Here is a 24247-nt window from a genome sequence, read left to right on the forward strand (position 1 = left end):
AACTACCAAAACCTCATGGAGAATCCACACAAGTGACTCAACGCTCCTGAATTGCGAGGAGGTTACAGACCTACCCGCATCATACCCAAAGATCAAGCAGGAAAGTCGGGAATTTCTGCGTGACATTAGGAAAACCGCGGGAAGAATCCCCACGGAAGACCTTAAAACTAAAAACCCCTTGCTAAAGTCCAAAAGTTCACCTCACTTATTAATAATTCATGAGAAGAACATTGGACTGGGGGGACTTGAAGAGGTAGGTCCCAGCAGAGCCCAGTTGGACCCGCAAGACTCACCTTGAAGAGGGACGTCTGCGCAACGACCAACTGCTTCCGCAGGACCCACCATGCTCAGAGAAGACCTTACGCACAGTACGCCAGCTGTTCCCACAGGGAAAGTCTCCCAATGGTAAAGTACCCCGCTTGTTCCCGCAGTTGCGGATACAAGCCATCAGGGAAGGCTACCCGCACTGAAGCAAGGCTACACGCACAAGGCACTAACTCGATACTTCAGTAATGTCACCTGAAGGAATGAGCAAGGCGGGAATACTCCCGCCCAAATGAGCCAGTCCATATGCTTCTGGAAGATCTTTTGTACAATACCTGCCAAGGTATGGGCAAAACAGACGATCTGACCAAAACAGCCCATGAACCAATCACAGGGTGACAGCTCACCGACAACAGTACGAGGAGGAGCACCCTCTAGTACTGTTTGTCACTATTAGCCGCTGCCTACTCACCAACCCTTACTATGGGACGTGCGTAGCCTACAGTTGGTGGAACAGTGCATAGCCGGCAGTAAAGGAACAGTATACAGCCGGCCTTGTCACTATCGGCCGCAGCCTATCCACCAACCAGCATGGCTTGTGCGTAGCCCACTGTTGGTAGAACAGGAATACTATTCAGCCGGCTGTACCTTCTTGGAAACCTACCTTCGGCTATAAATACTCCAACACCTTGGAATGGTAAGGAGATCATCTGATATCTCTATCTTATCCTCTCTAGCAATCTCTTAATATACACTTATATTCAGAGCAATCTAGTCTGATTCTCACGCCGGAGGGTGGTCACAAGGAGGAACCCCCCCTTCTCAGTGACGAGCTTACGGTGTCTGTTTTGCAGGTCACCTGAAGAACAACTTTCTTTGCTGGACCTCATCCTCGTGGGAAACATTACTTAACCCCCAGATTATCCGTAATCTGCCCAGGATCACTTAGTGTTTCTTTACTGAGCTTTAAATAAATTGAGTAATTGAGTTTAACATTAAGAATACATGTTTTGAAAAAATATATATAGAATTTAAAAAAACAAGAAGTTTATTTAGCATAATACACTATTTGAGCTTACACGCCATGTTAATATTATATTTTACTAGGATAGTACTCGTGTTACACACGGATGAAACATATATAAAACGTAATATATATGTAAAATCATATAAATTTAATGAAATGCAAATATATGTTATCTATATATAAATGATAATCTTACATGGATTAAAATACATCATAACTTATTTTAATTCAAATACAAAAACATACGAAAACTAACAAAGATAAATGAGATAAATGAAAAGTTAAAACATTTTATAACTTATATCATGAGTACAATAAGCAAACAAATGAAATTGGTCTCCAAATAAAAAAAAATCTCCAAATCTTAATACATAATAATAAACATATCATTGTCTTTATTTATTAATCAATAAATGGTAATCATAACCATTCTTTTTGAAACCTTTTTCCAACTTAGGAGCTACAAGTTTGACGTCATATGTCATTTTACCATCAACTTCATCTTTAACAACACCATTAAACACATTGGTCTTTTCTTTCACATTTGATGTTTTACACTTAATTGCTGGCATGCTAGATTCATCATCAACGTCAAATAAATCCACAAGTTTGCTCTTCAATTTATCATCAAATGATGTAATTTATGACTTCTTCAAATTATCTCATCATCAAATTCAAATTATGATTAGCATTTATTGACTAATAAATGAATGATATGTTTTCATTGTTATGTTTTAATATTAAGAGAATTTGATTTGTTTTATTTATTTATTTTTTATTTGGAGACTAATATCCTTTGTTTGTTTATTGTACTAAAGGTTATTGACTTGTGGACGACACATGTGGAATATAAACAATGTTAAACACAAAGGGAGGAGGGAGGGGGGAAGTAAGATTATTGTTAGTGAATATGAGGACAATATGATTTTACGAATAACTATTCAAATGATGATTTATATAATTCAAAATTATTAATTATTATAATGTTGGATAGAACATACATGAGATATAAAATGAAACTAGAAAGATTATACATGCATTAACACACCCTTAAGATATCCTACTAACCATCATAACATTAATATAACTTCGTAAACCCAAACAACATTTCAAAAGTATTTAGAATACAAAAACATAAATATTTAGTTTCAGACCATTCAAAACATAACCAAGATCAAAAACCCTTTACAAGTTGCATCAAAAGTAACATATCATCCAAAAACTTCACCATGCAACACATCAGCATCACATGCTGGATAAATGTCAACCAAAAAAAGGCAATTTCATTCGCAACCTGCCATAACAAATAATAGTAATTAAAAACCATTATGTAGTATTCAATTTGACTGACTAATTTATGTTTAAATTAATGTTAAACAATCTTAATACAAAATTCGCAACAATATATCCTAATGCATATACAAATGTTAGAAACTTGTATCATAAAAAAATGCACCATAATAACATAACTATGAAATTATCATTATCTTATGTTAAATAATAGAACTACTAATAATAAATTTAAGATTCTGATGTAATATTGGTTACGCATGTTTGTTGATTGAAAAGCAGGATAATACGATATTATGCATAGCATGTAATAAACAGATTGTGTAGAAAGTTTTATATTTATTCAACAACATGTTAATATGGAGGATCTCATAAACAATTTTAATAGATGCAAGTTACAAAAGTCGAAAGGATTGGCAAAAGAACGTACCTTAGATTATCGATAAGCAGAATATTAATAATCTTGAGAAGTGATAAAACTTAAAAGCACTGTTGTAACAGAGGACAAACGATCAACATCAACCAGAATGTTTTGTGGCTCCATTCCCCCGTTTGTGAAATAATAAGATCGTATACAAATAAGTATATTGATATTAATATAAATGTAGACATATTAACAACAATACAATGAATGAAACAATGATTAATAAAAATTAACCTTACAATGACCGTGGATTTGCTTATTAGATCGATCGATGTTGGTGTGAGAACTCCCTTGTCATACATTTTATATAGGGAGGTAAAATTATGTATATTTTTTGTTAATTGATTAAATATGAAATGTTGTTTCAAATTGATTCATTTTAATTTCAAAGTTTGAAACCTATATGTGAGAGGATTACTATGAGTAAAATAAAATTGGAAACAATAATAAAATTAAAAATGAATTGTCAAACCTTGTTAATGTAAATGCGTATATATCTTAAACTAGGTTAGTTACCCGTGTAGTACACGGGTTATAATAAATAACTTTTTTTAAATAATAACATAATGAGAAATACAAAAAAAAATGTATCACATATATAAAGATATATTATACAGTAAAAAAATTACACATTACGTAATTTGGAAATAAAAAGTTGTTAAAAAATTCATAAATCATAAATTATTTGTTTGTTATTTTCTATATCAAACTTAGTTGTAAATGGCAACTCTTTTAAACCAACTCGTGGACCAAAACTAATTCTAATCTTAAACTTTTTTGACATGAACAATGTTTGATACTTTAATCGGTTAAAGAAACCCATCTGTTTCGTACTGGTTACTTATAAAAATCTAATATTAATAACTAATGCAATACATTTTATGTTAAACAAATTAACATATTTATGATAGTATTAATTCTTTTAAATTAGGATGGAATTATTAAAAATTGAAAATGAAATACTAAAAAGAGAAATGTAGTTAATGTGAGAGAGATGAGGGAAAATTTTGTAAGGATCAACATAGTTAATATGAGAGAGGAGAGAAAACTATTAGACTAAAACCGCAGATTTCAACAAACCATATGGAAGAAAACCACAGTTCACTTAATAATAATAGATTGAAAAGAAAAAAAAAGAATGAAATATAAAAATATTAATAAGAAAAAAGTATATTTAACATGAGAGAAATGGGAAAATTTTGTAAGAATCAAATTTTGTGTAATGGCATATGACATTAAGACTCGTGAATGTAATATGTTCAAATGATATAAAGATATAATATATGGTAGAATAAATTACATATTACACAATACGGAAATAAAAAGTTGTTGAAAATTCATAAATCTCTAAATATTTTTTCGTATACAATATTTGTAATTTTAACCTAAATATCAAAATTAATTAGTAGTTTCGTTTTATTTTTTATTTCAACTTTAGATAATGAAACACATCACTTATCATGCGTTAAAATAGGCTGTCTCAAAAACAAATTAAACCATCTATAGTGATCGACTTTAGCTTTTATTAATCTTCATTGCAAAGCAAACATAAAGTTTTAAATTCTTTTATTTGAAATTAATTATTGTATCTAAATTAACGCGAAAATTTGTTACTTATGAAAGCTTAATATTAATAACTAATACAGCATATTTATACATAACTAAATATTATATCTATGTTTGTATTAAAATTTTAAATTAAAAAATAATTATTAAAAAGAGAAACTAATTGATTAAGAAGGAAAAAAATAGTTAAATATAAAACTATTCATAAAAAAAGAAAATGTATTTAATAAGAGAGATATGTGAGAAAAATTTGTAAGAAGCTATCTTAAATAATGGCATGTGTCATTAACAACCTTTATTTATTATATAGTATAGATATGTAAACCAAGATTTTAGTGAAAATTATAAGTAATAATAATAATTTTGTGATCATTTCATTAATTATAATTAATTTTTTAACAAATTTAGCATATGGTGTAGTGCAAACTCAATTATACTTAGAGTAATGAATTCAAATATACAGTGGTGTTTAAAGTTTTAAAATCCATAATACATAAAATGATTATTTTTACCAAAATTTCATTAAAAAATAATATTCAGTTAAACTGCATATATCGTAATTGTGATATCTAAATATGAGATACTAAAAAGTAAAAACTCAAAATAGAAGGAACTACTAATTTAAATCAAAATGCATTGTCAAACCGAGATTTTAGTAATATTAAAAAAAACTTTTGTGATCATTTTGTTATTTATAATTAGTTTTTACCATTTAGCGTATGTCTTCTTGTAATAAAGTCAAAGTAAATGTTAAGTTATTAATTCAAAGCTTTAAATGTTAAGTTTGACCAAAATAGCTTTTAAATAAATAATTTAATTTTGTAATCACATTTATATATGTTAAGTCAAGAAATCAAACACAATTACCACTTTAGCAGAGTTGGTAAGCACCTTTTGTTTGAAACCTAAGGTCTTAGGTTCATTCAAAACCCGTTTCACACAATAATTTATTTTACAAAATTTTATAGAGTCTTATGGGTCATGAGTTATAATAGGAAAACGAGTCATGAATCATAATATAATAAAAATAATGACATGACATCTACTTGACATTAAGTTTTGTTAGACCAAGCGTATTGGCACGTTATGAAGTGCGTCATGGAGGATAACGCTGGAGGCACAACCCCCCCCCCCCCTTCGCGTTTTGGGGGGTTTTTTTAAGCGTTTTATACATAACGCGGTATGTGGCACAAATTTCAAAAAAAAAAGCTGTTGGAAATAGCTGTTGCAATTAAAAAAAAAACCTTTTTTAAATATTAACACAAATATACTATAAAAACAAACCCAAACCTTAATTTTTTTACACACTTCTACTACTTCTCTATCACATATATATTCAAGAACACCAACCAAAATGTTTCCGTTTAACAACCAAATTCTCGGTTTCGGTCAATTCGCCCAACAAGGCAACGCAAACAATCCCGACCCGAATAATCCACAACCGAAACCATCTACCGTCCCTATGCCAACAATCCCTGTCCCTCAATCCCCGTATCCGTTCGAAGCGCATATGGCCGCGTACATGCAATATCTAAGTTTCGGAGCCCCTAATCTAAATACGGTGCCCGGTTCCAAAACCTAACCACAAACATAATGGCCGGTTCAGGTTCCCAACCCGACGACGAGACGGTGCCGGAGACACAATTCAACCCGGAGCCACAACCCGTCCCGGAGACTCGCGACGGTTCAAGCCAACGTGGAGGTCCGAGAAAACACGTAAAGAAACCCGCCGGCAAAGCTCGGGCTAAAAAGAACACTATACCGTGGACTACCGACGAGTGTGAACTAGTTACTCGTGCTTGGTGCGTGATATCGGAAGATCCCAAGTGCGGTAAGTTTTTAAAAAACATATATTTTTTTAAAATTTCAAACAAACATTGAACTTGTAATATTTTTATTTTGTTTAGCGAAGTATCAAACATCGGGCGTATTTTGAAACAAAAATAAAGATTTGTTCCATGAAAATGCATGGGTTACCATGCGTTCACTCTCGGATGAATCGAACGTGGAGTAGCGGTGTCTCTGACGCGGAAATCATGGAAAGGGCGTTGACTGAGTATCAACGGAACTCAGGGAGCTTCAATTACTTTGGCTGTTGGAAAAAATACCTGCGGTTTCACCCTAAATGGGGCCCGGTTATGGAGGCCGGCATCAAAAGTGTTAGGCCTAACAAAAGGTCTAAAACATCGTCTTCGGTTGATCCAGAAACGCCAAGTTTCGATGCTCGAAACTTCAACTTAAGCGATAATGAAGACGGGATCCCTATGCAGATGTTGCTGAGATCCCTCAACCGTGGGGTAGGAGAAGCAAGGGAAGGGGGAAAGGGGTTGCGTCGTCGTCGACAACGGGTTCAAATGCCGAAATGGAAAGTCATTTCAAATAAATGAACATTCGACTCATAGGTATACAAGAACTTGAGGCTCAACGCCTTCAAGTAAATTTGGATACCATCGAAGTACTCAAAATGAATGAATTGGACCACGACATCGAGGTTTTAACAAACGAGCTATCCGAAGACGACCCGATAGTCCAATCTTTAAAAGCAATTTCGACAAGAGAAAATTTTTGAAAAATACAAATTTAGTCTTATTATTGTTGTTGTATTTTTTTTAACTTAATGTATTTATTTTATTTTAGTTTAGTTTTTATATGTGAGTTTAATGTATTTTTTAAATTTTAATGTAGTTTTTAAATTTTATTTTTAATTATTTAATGAATTATTATTTTCAAAAAAAAAAAAATTAATCGTGATTGGGTGTCACATGGTGCATAACGCCCAGGGGTGGAAAATTATGACTACATCTCTATTTGTAAAAAAATCATAACTTTGACTGAGCGTCATATGACACATGATATCTAAGGTTGAAAAGTTATGATTAAACATGGTCTTATAACAATAATGGATAATTACATATAATCAATCTAGCTATTTCAGCAACCTTGACTTTTGCAACGTGTCAGTAAAATGAAACAGTTATGAAAGTTTGATTTTAGTTTAGGAAAAAGAATTTTCTAAATCTTAAATGTTATTATTTCATAAATAAAATGAAGAGATTTTATTTCTTATAAAATAAATATATATATTTGAGGGATGTGGAAAAGGAAAAGTGGGGTTGTGCTTTTCATGTGAAAAAGAAGGGAGGGCCTTTGTTCCAATATCTAAACCATACTTTCTGCAGTTGTAACTATCAAAAACAGGCTGTTTTCTCAACTATCACTACTCAACTTATAATTCTTCGATTTTCAACTACATAGCCTAAGAAATCATGTGATACTATTTCATCTATTATTTATTAATTAAGGTTCTTTTAGGTTTAGTTAGGTTACACAAAGAAACTTCAAATAGAGAAATATTCGAAACATAATTGATCGATCAAAAAGTCTACATAACAAGTGATATGTGGTTGATTCATCGGTTAGCGTACTTGTTCTTGAACCAACTAGGTTATAAAACAACTCAACTTAATAACCGCATAATTGTCAATATGTTTAGTATGGAGACATAGATAATGGGCGAGAATGTTTTAATGGAATGGACATGTGACAAACGTCATTGGATATTTTCCCTAATGACGGATATAAATTCCATTTTTTGGATACCTAATTTTGAACTTAAAAGGATTTTTTTTTTTTTTTAGTTTTAGCATTTATATCTCCTTTTGTATGTTACAACGCTTGAACTTTATATGTGAGTACTTAGCATGATTACTTACGAAGTTAATTTAATTATTATGAAGCCAATTTCAGTTTTTTTTAAATGTAGTTAGATTCTTAGATATAAATCTGATTATATATCGTGAAGGTTTCTCACCTATGGTGGGTTTTTTCCTGAGGATGAAATGAAAATGATCAGGTGGATTATGGTCCGTCAGTTATCCAAATGGATGTTAAAAAAGATATAATACTTAAGATATTCAATAATATATTAATTTTCTCATGAAAATAAATAAAATGGGAGGAATAAGTAAACGAAGACTTGGGAGAATAAACCACATCAAATAATATATAAAACGAAGACTTGGGAGAATAAATTTACATGCATATGCGATTCTGGAATCAATCTATATCAATTTAATGACTATTTTGGCAGTTATGAAAAATCCTAAAATCAAAATTCACTCCAGGACAACATAACATCCCAGACATACCTTTTGAAGGAAATGTACAAAACCAATGGTCCTAACATTACACAACAACACAAACCTAAACATTTAACTCCAAAGTTCTCAACACTACGAATATTGCCTTAGAATTTATAATCTTCTAATATTAAAAAAGCTTGCAAATTCTCACACGCTTGCTTTTCTGTCAAAGGAATTATGATCAGTATAAGCATGCAACCCAAAAGTTTGTGCCTTGATTGATGATTATTATAATAGCTTATTGTTTGGGAATACTTTTAATACCATATTAGTTACTTTCAAGTGTAAACGGTTTAGTTAGTTCGGTTAACTAGATTAACCATCAGTTGATACAACTATTTATATATTGTTTCTAAGTAAAATATTAATGACTTATATATTGAGGTTTTAATTCTTGGTTATGTTAATTTGATTATCGTTACAAACACAGAATTATTTCTTCATGTTATTCAAACCGTGAAATCAAACGCCAACCAGAAGAACAACAATCATATCATCAATATGATGATGATGATATGAATAACAAAAATAACAAAGCAATCGATAACTTCATAGATCGAAAGTATGAAACCTAATTCGTAGATACGAATGAACTAGAGAGAAAATGACACAAAATAAAATGGTCTCATCTAATTTGTTAGACTTCACGATATTATTCACCACAATTTAATGATGGGCTACAAGTGGGCCTGACTTCTTCTATCCAGCACTTATCTACTGCTTCAGCCCACTTCTTCATAAAGAGCCCACACCATTTAATATTGAAGTTCTTGAGCCCACCAAATATATCATGCAAATAAACATAATTCACATATTATAAATTGTAGCAGTAAAAAACTAATAACAAAAGTATGAATTGTAACTTGTAAGTGAAAGATATCAATTATTTTATGCACACAATAGAACCATAAAAACCAGTTATCATTATATTCCTTCGCAATTGTCTTTTTGGTGGACTTTGCCTTTGCAAGCAAATCATTATATTCCTAAAACGGTTCGGATTTGTTAATATGCGGTCCAACTTATTTTGGGCTATTGAGAGACTAATTCATACTTTTGGGCTGTTGATATGCGGTCCAAATATTATTAACATTTAAATGAGTCAATTTAAACCCGATTTTTGTAAAAACGAATCGATTTTAAACTTGGTTCGGATTTTGTCAAAGAAAGTAAAAACAAGAACGAATCACGCCAGTTTGGGTTTAAAACCGGCTTCAAAGAAAATAATCTAGTGTGATTCGGTTTTTAACTGGTTTCTACCGGATGTACCTCAAACCGATTCAAATAAACGTATTAGATAAGATTGGGACCAGTGCCATTCAAACCGGTGACTTTTGGATCGGTTTGGAAACCGGTTTTGTATCTCAAACTAGTTCAATGTGCACCTCTAGTTCATTCACATGATACATCTTGTAATTGGAGTTCATATTGTTCAAATAGTTCCAATCTCGTCGGCATCTCAAAATAACTCGTTCGAAGTCAACTCAGTTGTAAACAAGTCAACTCGTATCAACTTAGTTTATAGATGAATCAAGTTTGAGCTGACTTTGGCTCATCTCGGTTCGATTTATTTAAGTTTAGCTAAAGTTTTAACGTTAAATATATATCCTAATTTATTTTTACTCTTTCTCAACCCTCATTTTACTGCCTAGCTAAGGGTGGCATAGTTTCATTTTTCATTAATTCGTGGTCTAGTATTCAAACCATTGCTTATTGTTCATGTGTTCTAGTGTGAATATTGGTGCCCTGATTTCATCAATCGCTCTTTTTAATCGACTGCTTGGAATTTATCACACTCGAAAACAGCTAGCTCACAATCCATTTTGTTGTAAACAATTCAGCTCAGCTTGATTCGTAATTGAATATAGTTCAAATTGACTTGACTTGACTCGTGAACAGAACCTGTCCAAATCTATATGTTTACAATATTCGTGTTCCCTTGGATTACAATCTCTGTGTTCAAATAATGTAAACAAGATACACACCGTTTGATACTTTGAAGCCTACTTAGTACTTACTATATACTGAAAGATTATTCAATTAATGTAACATCATATATCTTTAGTTTTAATTAAATGGCCCAAACAGACATTTATAAAGTAGTTTTTCTTAAAGACTTTAAATAGATAAATAATCAATATTTATTGGGTTTTGTACATGTAACATACATTTTTGCCTCAACTAGCAGGCATTATACAAACTGTCTCCTCCTGTATACATCCTTCTTTCTAGTAATCAAATACACTTTACCATAATAATATATGGTTTTAAATTATTTCATACCAAGTGTAATTGTTATTGCAAAGTATTACACACGTACTAATACCTATCACATTCTTGTAGCATACACAACTATTTAATCAACAGCTATAGTCCCAAATAGTAGTTGATACAGACCATCATTTTTCGGGCACCTTGGGATAACGGTTTTGCTATAAGTCACGTCCACATTGTTGCAAACGGCCTTAGCATCATCACCATCGACTCGAGTAAGATTTATCTGTTTCAACACAATCCCTTCACATGGATGTTGCAATCGAATATTATTGCTTCGTCATCAGCACTAGTTCCAGTAATGTTTTTGTAAGTCACATCTATTATTTCAACGGCGTCATCCTGTAAATCATTTTTTCTGTTAAAATTTTAAACAACCGAACCTTGATACTAAATGTAATGACAAACATTATGAGAATTGGGCCAAAAAAAATATTATAACTAATATGACATAGTTGAATTATATGACCTGTTCTTTGCACGCTTTATCTTGATCACAATAATTTTGATCTATGATGATAGTGTTTGAAACATTCTTCATAATGATATTTTGAAAAATAATATTGCTTGCGTTTCCAGAACCTCCCTGAAATCAACATGATGAACATTTACATGTCAATGACATATTAAAGTTATAGTTACAAAGGACACGACAATATATGAACGCCGATCTAACTAACATCCTAATTACCTGCCAAGTCTTGATACTAACACCATCTGTGGTATTAGTAAGTGTAGCCCCATCAATTGTCACATCTGAAACATAAGCTTCTGCCTTTTTCTGCCCAAGACTTCCAATACTACATATCGACAACCAACCATTATATTATTAATTATGATCATATATAATTGATATATAAATGAGACATGATCACCAATCTGTGAGAATAAAATATGTGGCATATATGTACCTAATCCCATGACCAGGTCCGCATGTTATGCCGGTAGCTTGAACACCTACTGATCCAATCACAATTGAAATGCAGTCATCCCCTTCATTAGTAACGAAAACAGTCAAATTAATGATTGAACACATAACTCTACGTTTATAAAAGATCATAACATAACATAACATAACATAACATAAAAAGAAAGAACCTGTTCCTATAACGGAGTCAGATATTGTGATATTTTGGGTGTGTGTGACATGAATTCCATCGGTGTTAGGGCTGTGTTCGGGTGCAGTCACTTCAATATTTGACGCTTGGACGTCTACACAGTGGTCGAAAGAAATGTGCATCTTTTGTGCATTTTGAATTTTTAGGTTATTCACCGTCAAAGATGTGCACTTGTAGAGCGTTAAAGCCTGCCAAACGTTTGGCTTTTAGTTTTTCATGATTAAAACATGATTAAATGTTAATAATTAGCAAAAAGATAAACACAAATGATAAAATGGATATGCAGCGTACCGTTGGGGCATCTGTGCATGGCTGCAGTTGTTTATCACCACAAAATGAAAAAACCAAAACAGTGAATTAGTAAATAAATGATTTATCATGATAAATGTATACTACAAGATAATTGTTGTTTAGTGACAATGTAAATAAAAATCTAAATATTTGAGCCCAATTTCTGTAAATTTTTATATAATGTTAAGGACCAAGGTTTTACTTTATAATTTGGATTTTAGACAAGTCTACTTAAACGAAATTAGCGGATTAACTTATAAACCATTTGATTTTTGACACGAATCATTGATTACTTAAATCACCCATATTGGGTTTTTCTTTTTATTGATATATTTTGTATCATGTTATATGTTTCAGTTATTAAATATTCATGATCACTTGGGAATATTACTTACAAGCTTCTCATCGACTTTGCAGGATTTCTTCCACCAGTAGTCCCCGTTGCCGTCAATGACACCACCTCCTTCGATCACCAAGTTATCAACTTTATCCACCCTAAGCCAATGTCTTTCATCTTTCTTATATTTCGATTCTTGCTTAGATGCCAAAATTGTTCCTGAAATCTGCAAAAAACCGACACGTACATTATTTTCTTTAAAATTGATATGTTATGAAATAATGTTGTGCATGCCATATTGCCATGGGTTAACTCTTATAATGAAATTATGTCCTAAATTAATAAAACAGCAACTTAATTATAACATTTTGGGTCGCTTTTTAACACCTTAGTAAATGAAATAGAATATTCCCTAAAGAAATATTTTGAGGAAAATTAATTATGGCTAACCTGCATGGTTATTGAAGCTTTGCAAGGACCTTTGAACCTGATGGGGCAACAAGGTACTTCTTATTCTTAGCCACACGAAAAACGGCTGCCGTGGTAGAGGAACATGCTTCCTCCCATGATTTCTTGAATGCCTAACATAATACATGTACATAGAACTATAAGCGCACACACGTACGTACACACATACATACATGCATTTCTTAATTACTTTGATTTTTATACACTCTCATTTGTACTTATCTTGAAAATGAGGGGCATAAGAGAATCGTTAAACATAATTCGATTTATATGATTATATTATTTCGAAGGCCATACATATTATAATTTAGATCGATGTACATGAATTAAGTGTGTAATGATTAATAAGCACTAGCAAAAATGTTTGAACCTTTGTATCATATGAAATGTTGCTATTTTAATGGGAGCATATGCATGAGTAAGAATTAAGAAAAACCATAAATAGCAAATCTTAGAACCAAGATAGAAATCATAAGTATGTGTACCTTTGTATCATCTTTTTTGCCATCACCTTTAGCACCAAAAGAATCGACATCGAATGTTTTGGTAGCAACGAGATCTAAACTATCAAAAGCGTCCGACTCTTGAAACATTAAATCTTTAACGGTTTTCATATACCAAATACTGGCTCTCGAAAAGCCAGATTCGTAGTTGCCAGCATCTTCATGGTAGCTAAAAGAGGAACATGAGATAGAGAAAAATTTGAGGACCATGACAAAAGAGAGGAATGTGATGCATCTTTGTGGAGCCATATCCGAACGCTAAGGTTGTTACTTTATGGTACTATAGTAGTAGTACGAGAATGATGTAGGTTTTGAATTTATAGTGCAAAAGGTGGTGGGGTGGGACCAGTGGCGGACCCAGGATTTTTTGTCAATGGGGTCCCAATTTTTTCGGTTTACAAAATTTTTCGGGTCGGTCGTTATTCGGGTCGGGTCGAGGCGAGGAACATAATAAAACACGGAACTATGGTGTCATTGGAAACGAGTAAGTAGAAAGAATCTAAATTAGAAACTAGATGAAACATACACTTTTAATTCATACCCGAAAAACATGAACGTAATCTATATATATGGTCTTACATAATTGACCAAAACATGAAAAAATAACTCTAACACAAATAAATGATTAATTATAATATACATACACAAGGTAAATAATAAAAGAATATGCAAAATCCATGTTAACATTATATATGTTACATGGTGATAATGACTATATGAGAGAAACTAACAAAAAGCACAAATACCCTAACTGAATAACTAAGACTAGGATATTAAAAAAACAACAAAAAAGGAGTATGGTGGGGCTTGAACCTACAACCTCTCACAAGTAAAACAAGGGACTTTCCACTGTACCAGTTCAATCCTAATAGTATGGGTTCCAAGTATTAATTTTTATGGGGTCCTTACAAAATTTAATATACCGTCTCTAAGTAATTTTTAAAAAACATCGGTGTCCCGGGACCCCGATCGGACCTATGTGGGTCCGCCCCTGGGTGGGACCGGGTGGCGGTGTTATATTGGTTATTATTGGTAGCTAGCTTGTGTATATATGCAATTGAAAAGTTTCAACTGATGTTGGATTGCTTGATAGCTCTAAACGACCACATTCAATTATTATATCTAGCGGATATGATATCCATGCACTATGTGGCAAATATTTGTTCAATACTGATTCAGTTTATTATGGTACCGGTACGATACAGACACGCGATATAACAACACAAAAAATAAATTCCCGTTATGCTATAGGTTCGAGCTGGTGCAATAATAACACTTGATCGATATAGCAACCAAAAGCGAATTTCAAAAGATAAAGTCGTGTATGCTCAAAAGAATACCGACACATGTTTTACATTGATCGAAAACAATAAAAACGAATACCGTAGCGGTTCAGATAATACTAATACCGATTTTGATGTTGTTCAGACAACATCGGTTCGGTTCATCACTAATACCATTGTTGCTGTTGATGTTGTTCAGACGACATTGACATTTCACAATTTTGTGTAGCGAAAAACATTTTTTTCATAATTAAAAACAGCTTAATAATTAGTTTAATAAAACATAATTTCATTAACAAGGATAATGAAGAGGTATGTCCCAGCAGGGCCCAGTTGGACCCGCAAGACTCACCTTGAAGAGGGACGTCTGCGCAAAGACCAACTGGTTCCGCAGGACCCACCATGCTCAGAGAGATGAAGACCTTACGCGCAGTACGCCAGCTGTTCCCGCAGGAAAAGCCTCCCAATGGTGAAGTACCCCGCCTGTTCCCGCAGCTGCGAATACAAGCCATCAGGGAAGGCTACCCGCACTAATAGCAAGGCTACACGCACAAGGCACTAACTCTCAATAATTCAGTAATGTCACCTGAAGAAGGAATGAGCAAGGCGGGAATACTCCCGCCCAAATGAGCCAATCCGTACGCTTCTGGAGGATCTTTTGTACTATACCTGCCAAGGTATGGACAAAATAGACAAGATCTGACCAAAGCAGCCCATGAACCAATCACAGGGTGACAGCTCACTGACAACAGTACGACGAGGAGCACGCTCTAGTACAAAATGTCACTATCAGCCGCTGCCTACTCACCAACCCTTGTCGTGGCACGTACATAGCCTGCAGTTGGTGGAAAAGGAATAGTACACAGCCGGCCATGTCACTATCAGCCGCTGCCTACCCACCAACCACCAGCATGGCACGTGCGTAGCCCACAGTTGGTAGAAAAGGAATATTATACAGCTGGCTGTACCTGCTTGGAAACCTACCTTCGGCTATAAATACTCCAACACCTTGGAACAGTATCATATACTATCTGATACCATCACATATCTTATCTGCTCTAGCTATTTCTCTTAATATACATTTATATTCAGAGCAATCTAGTCTGATTCTCACGCCGGAGGGTGGTCACAAGGAGGTACCCCCCTTCTCAGTGACGAGCTCACGGTGTCTGTTTTGCAGGTCATCAGAAGAATAACCATCTTTGCCGGACATAACCCTCATGGGAAACATCTACTTGACCCTAAGATTATCCGTAATCTGCCGGGGTCACTTAGTGTTTCTTCAGGCACGTAATTTTCGGGGGCCAAAATTCTTTTATGTGTATATATATACTTATCGGTAAATGATCCTAAATCAAACAACGCTATCAATTGGTCGATTGGTCGTTAATTATGGAGTCTAAAACTCGCCGGAAAACTTCATGTGCGCCGGAATATTAGAGAGCCGGAGACGACGAAGGCTCATGTGAAGATGTAATTTGTTTCAAATGAAGTTAAAGGATATGGCAAAACTGGTCCCTGATTTATTTTAAATTTTTAATATTATAATATATTGTCATCTACTCATCTCTAATCTCGACATACAGTGTTTTCATCTTTTTTTTACATAAAGTAAATACTAATTTCTAATATTAACATACAAAAAATATTAATTAAACAAAAAAAGGTGTTAACCTTCAAGTTTAACTAACCCTTGTACTTGATTTATAAAAAAAGTAATAAAATAGATTTGTAACTAATATTTACTTATGAATCCTCACTAAAATGGATGACATTTGAAACCGATTGACGTGCAATTATTGTTTCTTTATAAATTAAAAGATAATATTGATTCATGTATAGTTTTTTTACTAACATTACTAGTTTGAAAACATTAAAACATGATAAAGTGTCATATTCCACCATTTCAGATGACGAAATACCTAGTTTTTATCATTAACGCATCCGTACACCAAGTATCCATAAGTTTTTTCCTAAACCTACTAATCCAAAAAAGAAATCGAGTAGAGAGGACTTCAAAATCAAGTTTTAAAGAACGACAAAAATAGCATATGCTCCTTATTTCATTATTATATTTATTATTTACATACCCGCCACCTTTTATTTTGTTTTAGTTATGCCCACCCTTAATTTAATTACTTTTATTTCAACAACAAACAATTTCTGTAATCCTTTAAACAATTTAAAAAACTTAAGTTTTTATTAAAATAACAATATTAATTCTCATAATTTCTGTATTAATAATTTGTATAAACATTTTATTTTAGGGTTTCGAAAATTGGGGCATTATATTACAACTATATTTTTACTATGTTTATTGTTATAACATTAACTGCCCGTTATAAAAAAATAGTTAGCTTACATATTCGTTATTCGTTATGGTCTATGGGCCTTTTTATTTCGGCTCAGCCGAGGTATATAAATTCTCGAAGACGCCCCTGGTTTTGGTGGGAAAAAAAACCTTTTAAATATTTTAAACTTTTGTTCTTACTGTCATATAGACTGGGATCACAAGCTTTGTTTTTCTGTTTTCCTTTTTTACTGACAAGCCGGTCGTGAAACAATCATTATAGGTTTATGTCGAAAAGATATATCAGTGCATAACTTAATTAAGACATAAACCAATTAAAGTTTTAGAAATTTATGGTATAAATACTTCGTTATGAGAAATCAGTTTTATTAAATTTTCAACTATATATGTGAATGATGATGTTTATGTTTATGTTGGTTGGATAATCTCTTTCATGATCGTGTCAAATATTATATCAGTTTCTACAGTTTCAGAATGAATATAATATATATCTATTCTAACTGTGTCTTTTGAATTATTTTAAATATGTAATGACATGTTTTTGAATTTAACTACAGATTAACCTGTATTAACAACAATTCCACACTTGGATTGTGCGAACAATACTTATATAAAACCTCACACCGACCGTAGACACGAGAGATGATAAGTTTACTAAAAAATAAAAATGTCTCGCCTCAAATACAGTTTGACTTCGAATGATGGGAGATCTCTACAGCCAAATATGTTTAATGAATGAGAACATAACAAATGCAAACTTCTAGCAAGCAAAAAACAGAATAACGGTTGTTAAAAGCTCAACATAATACATATAATCAAATATAATATGTGTGTGTGTGTTGAAACTCATTTACATTGAAATAAGAATTCACAGCTAGATAAAACTTTCATATACTGGGGTCAAAAAGCCTTTGATTCAAATACTGTTTTTAAGTTTGATTTATTAATTATTAGAAACATCCAAGCCATTTAATGATTATCTCGACACTTTGGGCCATAGCTAGCCCACCAGCCTAGTTGGTCCAGTATACATCGGATAGAATCAAGTCTGTCGAAGCTAACGGGCCGATGACAAAGCTAGTCGAGCTACCCAAGTATTATCAAGTAAATGATGTGTTAACTCATACTTATACACAGTGTATGATAATTAAGTGAATATGTATAGTATAAACTGATAAAGATGTTTTATCAAGAAAACATTCACCTGTCTAACTAAACAAGATAACGACGTACGATACATATGGCGACACAAGGGATGTATGAGCATGAACCGTCAAGCTCAAGGGAGTTTAACTAAACACAAACTCATCTTGTTGAAAATAAGAGAGCTCAAACTTGAGTTTGACTGTTTTCAAATTTTGTGTATATTAATTTTAGCCTAATCAAATTAACTTGAGCTCATGTTTGAGATTGTATGTTAAAATGTGTTCTATTTAGTCTTAATTTGATTAGCTCAAACTCATTTACCCTAAACTTGATTCTAGTTTTTTGCGAGTTGATCTCATCAAGACGTGAGATGACCAACGGTTCGGCTTGCTTACACCATAGCGGCACTTATTACATTTAACACAAGTGATTATAGATAAGATTATACGTATTATCATTTTGATACAATCATGAGTTTTGTCTAATGACACATATGTCAAATAGGTACCTATTTCTTTATTTGTTAACATTGCCGATAATTTTAATTAGTTAAAGTTTCCTATCTACAAGGTACCAATTTCTTGTTCTAATGTTCTAGATATCAATCCATCATCAAAAGGAAAACCTTTCGACTTGATTATGAAAGATGACGAGTCGTAAATAAGTTGGGTAACTTTAAGTTAGTTTTCAACTTGTCATTTCAATTGTATGAATAAAGTCGGTTTTAAGAATTATGATCTCTAATTGGTTCTGTTAAGTGGAATGCTAATTGACAAGTGTTAATCATGATTATTGACTACGTGTTAAGCTAGCATGATCTTCACGACAAGTGTTAATCATGATTCTTATACTAATTAATTGTTAACCGGTGTATAATTTTTTTTCTTTGTAAATTCATGAGCTATCATATGCTGATTAACTAAAAATTATAGGATAGTTTTTTTCTCCAAATAATTAAACTTACATGGCTTAGGCATGAAGCAGGTACAAGATAATATCATGCAATCAATCATTTAAGAAAATGATCTACCACCTTAGAGACATGACAGGGAACAAAGCATCGTGACAAGTTTGAAGAAGTTAAGTTAAAGACTCTACATTACGATAACTATGATTACTATGTTGAATGATGTATTAAGATTATTCTATACGTTTTCTTTAAGTAAATATTGTATTTAGCCTTTTATCGACTTATTCATGAGATTCGAAACAACTGTTACACGTAATATGAATCATTCAAAGCTTTTTCAAAGAATGACCTAGCCAGACGATGGTTATCTTTTTTTTTCTTCTTCCTTTTCACCTTTAATATTTCCCTAACCTTTATAAATTATAATATATAATAATTATACACCTTTAACTAAATACAACTATAAAAGGGAAACCACATTTATAATAAATAAATTAATAATACAAAAATAAATTAATCAATTTCTTTGTACTTCATAATTGTGAACATTTAGACTTCAACTCATCACATCAATATGGTTGATGTATTTAAAATTGAGTAGAAAGTAGAAACAGTTGATTATATAACACTACTATTTTTGATAAGAGACGATGTGTGATCTATTCCAGTTTTTGATACTTAAGGGATGGTGGTCAAGTCAAGGGTACGTAATTAATTTACTAAATGTGATCATTTTTGGCTCAAATAATTGTATCTTGATTATAGTAACGTTTACGTAATATCATGTCCTGTAATTACCTATATTTCACTAGGAAATATTGTACACGTCAACCATTAGGGAATGTTTTTCTTCAACCACGACATATGCTAACTTGTTATTGGTTACATGGTAAAAGTTTACTCAAGCACAATGATAATCGTTATGGAGGTCGTGTACGAGTATATCATGTCAAGAGAAATATTCATAGTGAACAAATGAACAATCATGAACGATTGTGAAACATTGCTAACTTAATTTGACTTTGGTTATTGTAAACAAATTTTGAACTCTGTCGTGAGCCATCGTAGATTAGAGTTTGAAACTAAAAAATGCAACTCGAGCTCTTTGCACGTGGTAGAGATTTTATGGAGCTCAAACATCATTCAAATATATTAATTTTGACCACAACAAAGAGTCATTTATGCAGGTTTGTATCCATTGTACAGCTGGCATTCCTAATTTGTTAAAGACACAATTAAATAAAATATAGACTATGTAATTCAATATTTTATTAAATACCGTAATTAAAATTAGCAGGTTCGCGGAGTCCATCATTTTCTCCTTTTTGATACATAAAACATATAACTATGTTATAGACATTGGATATAAAGCGTTGTATTCATGTTTATTACATGTGTTAATCACGTTATCACTTATCACCAACCTGTTAAACATAATAAAACTTTTTGTTTGCCAACCCTCACGTTACAATAGTGCATTAATGTGCAACGATTGGTATCAACCATTGATATTATGAAAAAAAAATAATCTATCAAAACATAATACAACGACATTTGTATAGCTTAGAATAAAAAAATTAACATATTAAAAAAACAAAGTTTATGATTAAAGCGACACGAAACGATTGGTATCTGTTAGCTTCATTACAATATTGATACAATACCCTAAAGATAAATTAGTAAACGCCCAAAATACTCTTATAGTTATAGCTTATGATACAAAGATTGAATGTATTAAAACAATGTTTATTTTTTCGGTAAAATCAGGTATTAAAGCGGTGAGTCGACACAAATTAGGTCAGTATCAATTGATAAAAATCTAGCACTATTGCTTTGTTTGTTTTTTCATATTCACCAATGAATATATACTTCATCAAGTATTTCTATCCGCGCGTTAAAGCAGAGCTGCTTAAGTGCATTTCATATTAGAAGGATACTCTGCGTTGTGGCGTATACACGACAAAAAGTTGGTCGGTGTCGGTTCAATTCGTTACCATAAAAGTTTTATGGCAGAAGTTTGATTACAAAAGTTGATAGGTCAAAAAGTAAATTTAAAAGTTAAAATGGAGAAAATTTCATTATCAAAATTGAGAGACCAAAAAGTATACATGTAAATTTTCATTACAAAAATCCAATGAACCAAAATTTGTAACTAAAGTTGTCGACCAGAAAATATATATTAAACTTTTGTGACATAATTTTAATGAGTCAAAAGTATCATTTAAAATATATATATTATAATATAATTTGGTACTCTTTGTTGGTTAAAAGAACGTAGCCTATAAACTAGAGGTGTACAAAGAATCGGTTTAAGATTGATTTATATGATCTGTGAGTAAAAGAATGTTTTTTAAATGTCTAATTTCATGTGTGTTAATTGTTTATATGCATTGAACACAAGTAGTTTTTATTGATTTTATGATTGTAGGTGATTGAAGCTTAAAGAAACTAATTTGTAGCATTTAAAATGGAGTGGAAATGAAAGTATTGATGTATGATATGAAAGAGAGTTGAAATACGAAGACGTAGCCGCAAACGGGAAGAAAAACGAAGTTGGAATGAAGATTTTATAAAGAAAATAATGTTCTGGTACTGTAGCAATCGTAGGCTACGGTTCCCAGACCGTAGCCTATGGTTCTGGCATATGACTTGTGATCGTAAGGGAGTAAAAGAAAGGCAGAAGGTTGTAGCCTACGACTTCGTCCTAAGCTACGGTTCTCAGTTGTAGGCTACGACTGGGTCTGACGGGAATTCTTTTTTTCTTGATTTTTTTTTTATATTTAAGCCCATAAAACCCTAAAGTCGATTATCCTTCATACCCTAGCCACCTTAGATGATTTGGGAACAATTCTTTACCATCTTAACATCTATCAATCACCAAAATCATCCATGGTTCCATCCTTCATATTCATACTCGAGTCAATCGTGATGCAGTGGCAAGGCTATATCACTCGTGACCACTTCAGGTGTAAGGTTTACATATAAACTGAATATTTTATGATTGTTAACAGAATTGGGATTTGGTTTTGATTAATATTTGGGTTGATTGAACCTTTATGTTTGTTTGAATCGGTTAAACAACTGTGTTTCTGGATTTACATTTGTCATCAATTATTTGGTTTGTGTTAATTAATAACTAGGATAAGTTTTATCGTCATTGAACCATTTACCATTAATCATTTATAGATGCTAGCAGGTTTTATATTAACAAACTAGTAATTAGGTAGACCACATTCATTTGTGTCAATTTGTCGGATTAGGTTCTGTGAATCATCATAACCAAACTAAAGTGTCTAGTAATTATTTGCCTATTACAATGAATGAATTATGTCTCTGTAATTCCCCAATTGGTATAAGTTTTGTTCGGTCAGTTCATTGCATTACTTGAACCTGAAGTGTGTTACAGTTTTTCTAATTGTTTCACAAACAAATCAATAATCAAACCGCTTGACATCTTCTGTCAACCTAACATAATTATTATTAAACAATAAACTTGATTAGCATTTTCCACTGATTCTTTGTAGATTCGACACCTTACTTGCCCTAGCTAGTAAAGGTAGTTTTTATAAAATTTTTTGATTGACCTTTCGACATCGATCATCATGGCAAACCGACCTGAACCGGTTTGACAAGAAAACCAGTTTCACCTAGACCGCTGGTTTTGGTACCGGTTTCCCTTTTGAACAACCAAACTGGTTTTAAAACCGGACCGGTTTGAGGAAAAACCGGTTCTAAACCGAACTGAACAAAGCTGGACCAAGTCAGGGCCGTCTCCGAGAATTTATATACCTCTGCCGAGCCAAAATAAAAAGGCCCGCATGCCTTAACGAAAAATTTTTATTCGCTAGCGTACATGGATAAAACTTTTATCGACCGGTTTATTATAAGCAGAAACCATTCTGAGCATGTAATTATCTCATAAGTCATTGCAAATAACCTTATTTTTTACACCAAAGAGATATATATATATATATATATATATATATATATATATATATATATAAGAAAAGTTTGTGCTCCGATACTTATGTGCCTCTGCCGATGGTGCAGCTCGCACACCCTCCGAGCCTCCCCTGGACCAAGTCAACCTCTCTTGCTCCTAAATCGGTTTCTAAACTGAACCGATTTAAGTCAAACTGGTTTTGTCCAAACCGGTTCAATTTAAAAAAAAAAACGGTTTTATACACCTCTACTATAAACAATAAAGGGGCCAGCTTAAGGATCTCTTGCAAATATGTCGTATGTCACATGTTTCAAAATGGGCCAGCATCTGGGATTGGCCTCTAGTCCAAGTTGAAGCCTCTAAAGAGTCTCAGATCTCACTTCTTGGTTAACTGTTTAAGAAAGAAAAATATAATATATTAATATTCAATTTTTGAAAATGAAGAAACGAGATGCGTGAAACATGTTTTTTTTTGTACATTTTCTATGATTCGAATCATCGCTATGTTGATGTAGGAAATACATCTTAATATTAGAATGTCCAGGTAAGGGCAAAGTTTTGCATATCAAAGATAACTACTTTCTTACACGTACCGCGCATTGTGGTGGGGATGCGATGGGAACTCGGTCGATGTTGATTAAACCTGTAGGTTCATTATGGGAAAAGAAACCCTAAAATATAAAGTGGTGATATGATCAAAAGATTACATACATACGTGCGTTCATTCATTGCAATGACGGCTCTCTACATCAAAATCTAATGACAAAAAAATTATTTAGTGATTTAAAACGAAAGAGAATACCTAAAAATTAGTATATATATAATATCTAAAAAGAATTATTGACAAGGGCTTGTCAGTGTGGTTAAATTAAATCAGAACCAATTCTAAATAGCATAGGTTAAAGGGGGAAAAAAAGTTGTTGAACATGGACCCGTAGGTTTGAAACACA

At 32.6% G+C, this 24247-nt stretch overlaps 1 pseudogene across 1 annotated transcript; it reads right to left on the reverse strand.

Moving 5' to 3' along the window:
- Nucleotides 1-10855: 10855 nt before the first annotated feature.
- On the reverse strand, nt 10856-13988 carry LOC143629696 (polygalacturonase-like; annotated as a pseudogene). Its single transcript, XR_013153012.1, has 9 exons — nt 13687-13988; nt 13184-13314; nt 12792-12959; nt 12397-12417; nt 12086-12293; nt 11899-11980; nt 11679-11787; nt 11457-11573; nt 10856-11329 (listed from the first exon to the last, which is right to left on the reverse strand). The product of XR_013153012.1 is annotated as a polygalacturonase-like (transcript).
- Nucleotides 13989-24247: the final 10259 nt, after the last annotated feature.

The sequence above is a fragment of the Bidens hawaiensis genome, unplaced genomic scaffold (assembly GCF_021521415.1).
Source record: "Bidens hawaiensis isolate Kalapana, Puna unplaced genomic scaffold, B.hawaiensis_p1.1 tig00005453_1, whole genome shotgun sequence".
NCBI classification, from domain to species: Eukaryota; Viridiplantae; Streptophyta; class Magnoliopsida; order Asterales; family Asteraceae; genus Bidens; species Bidens hawaiensis.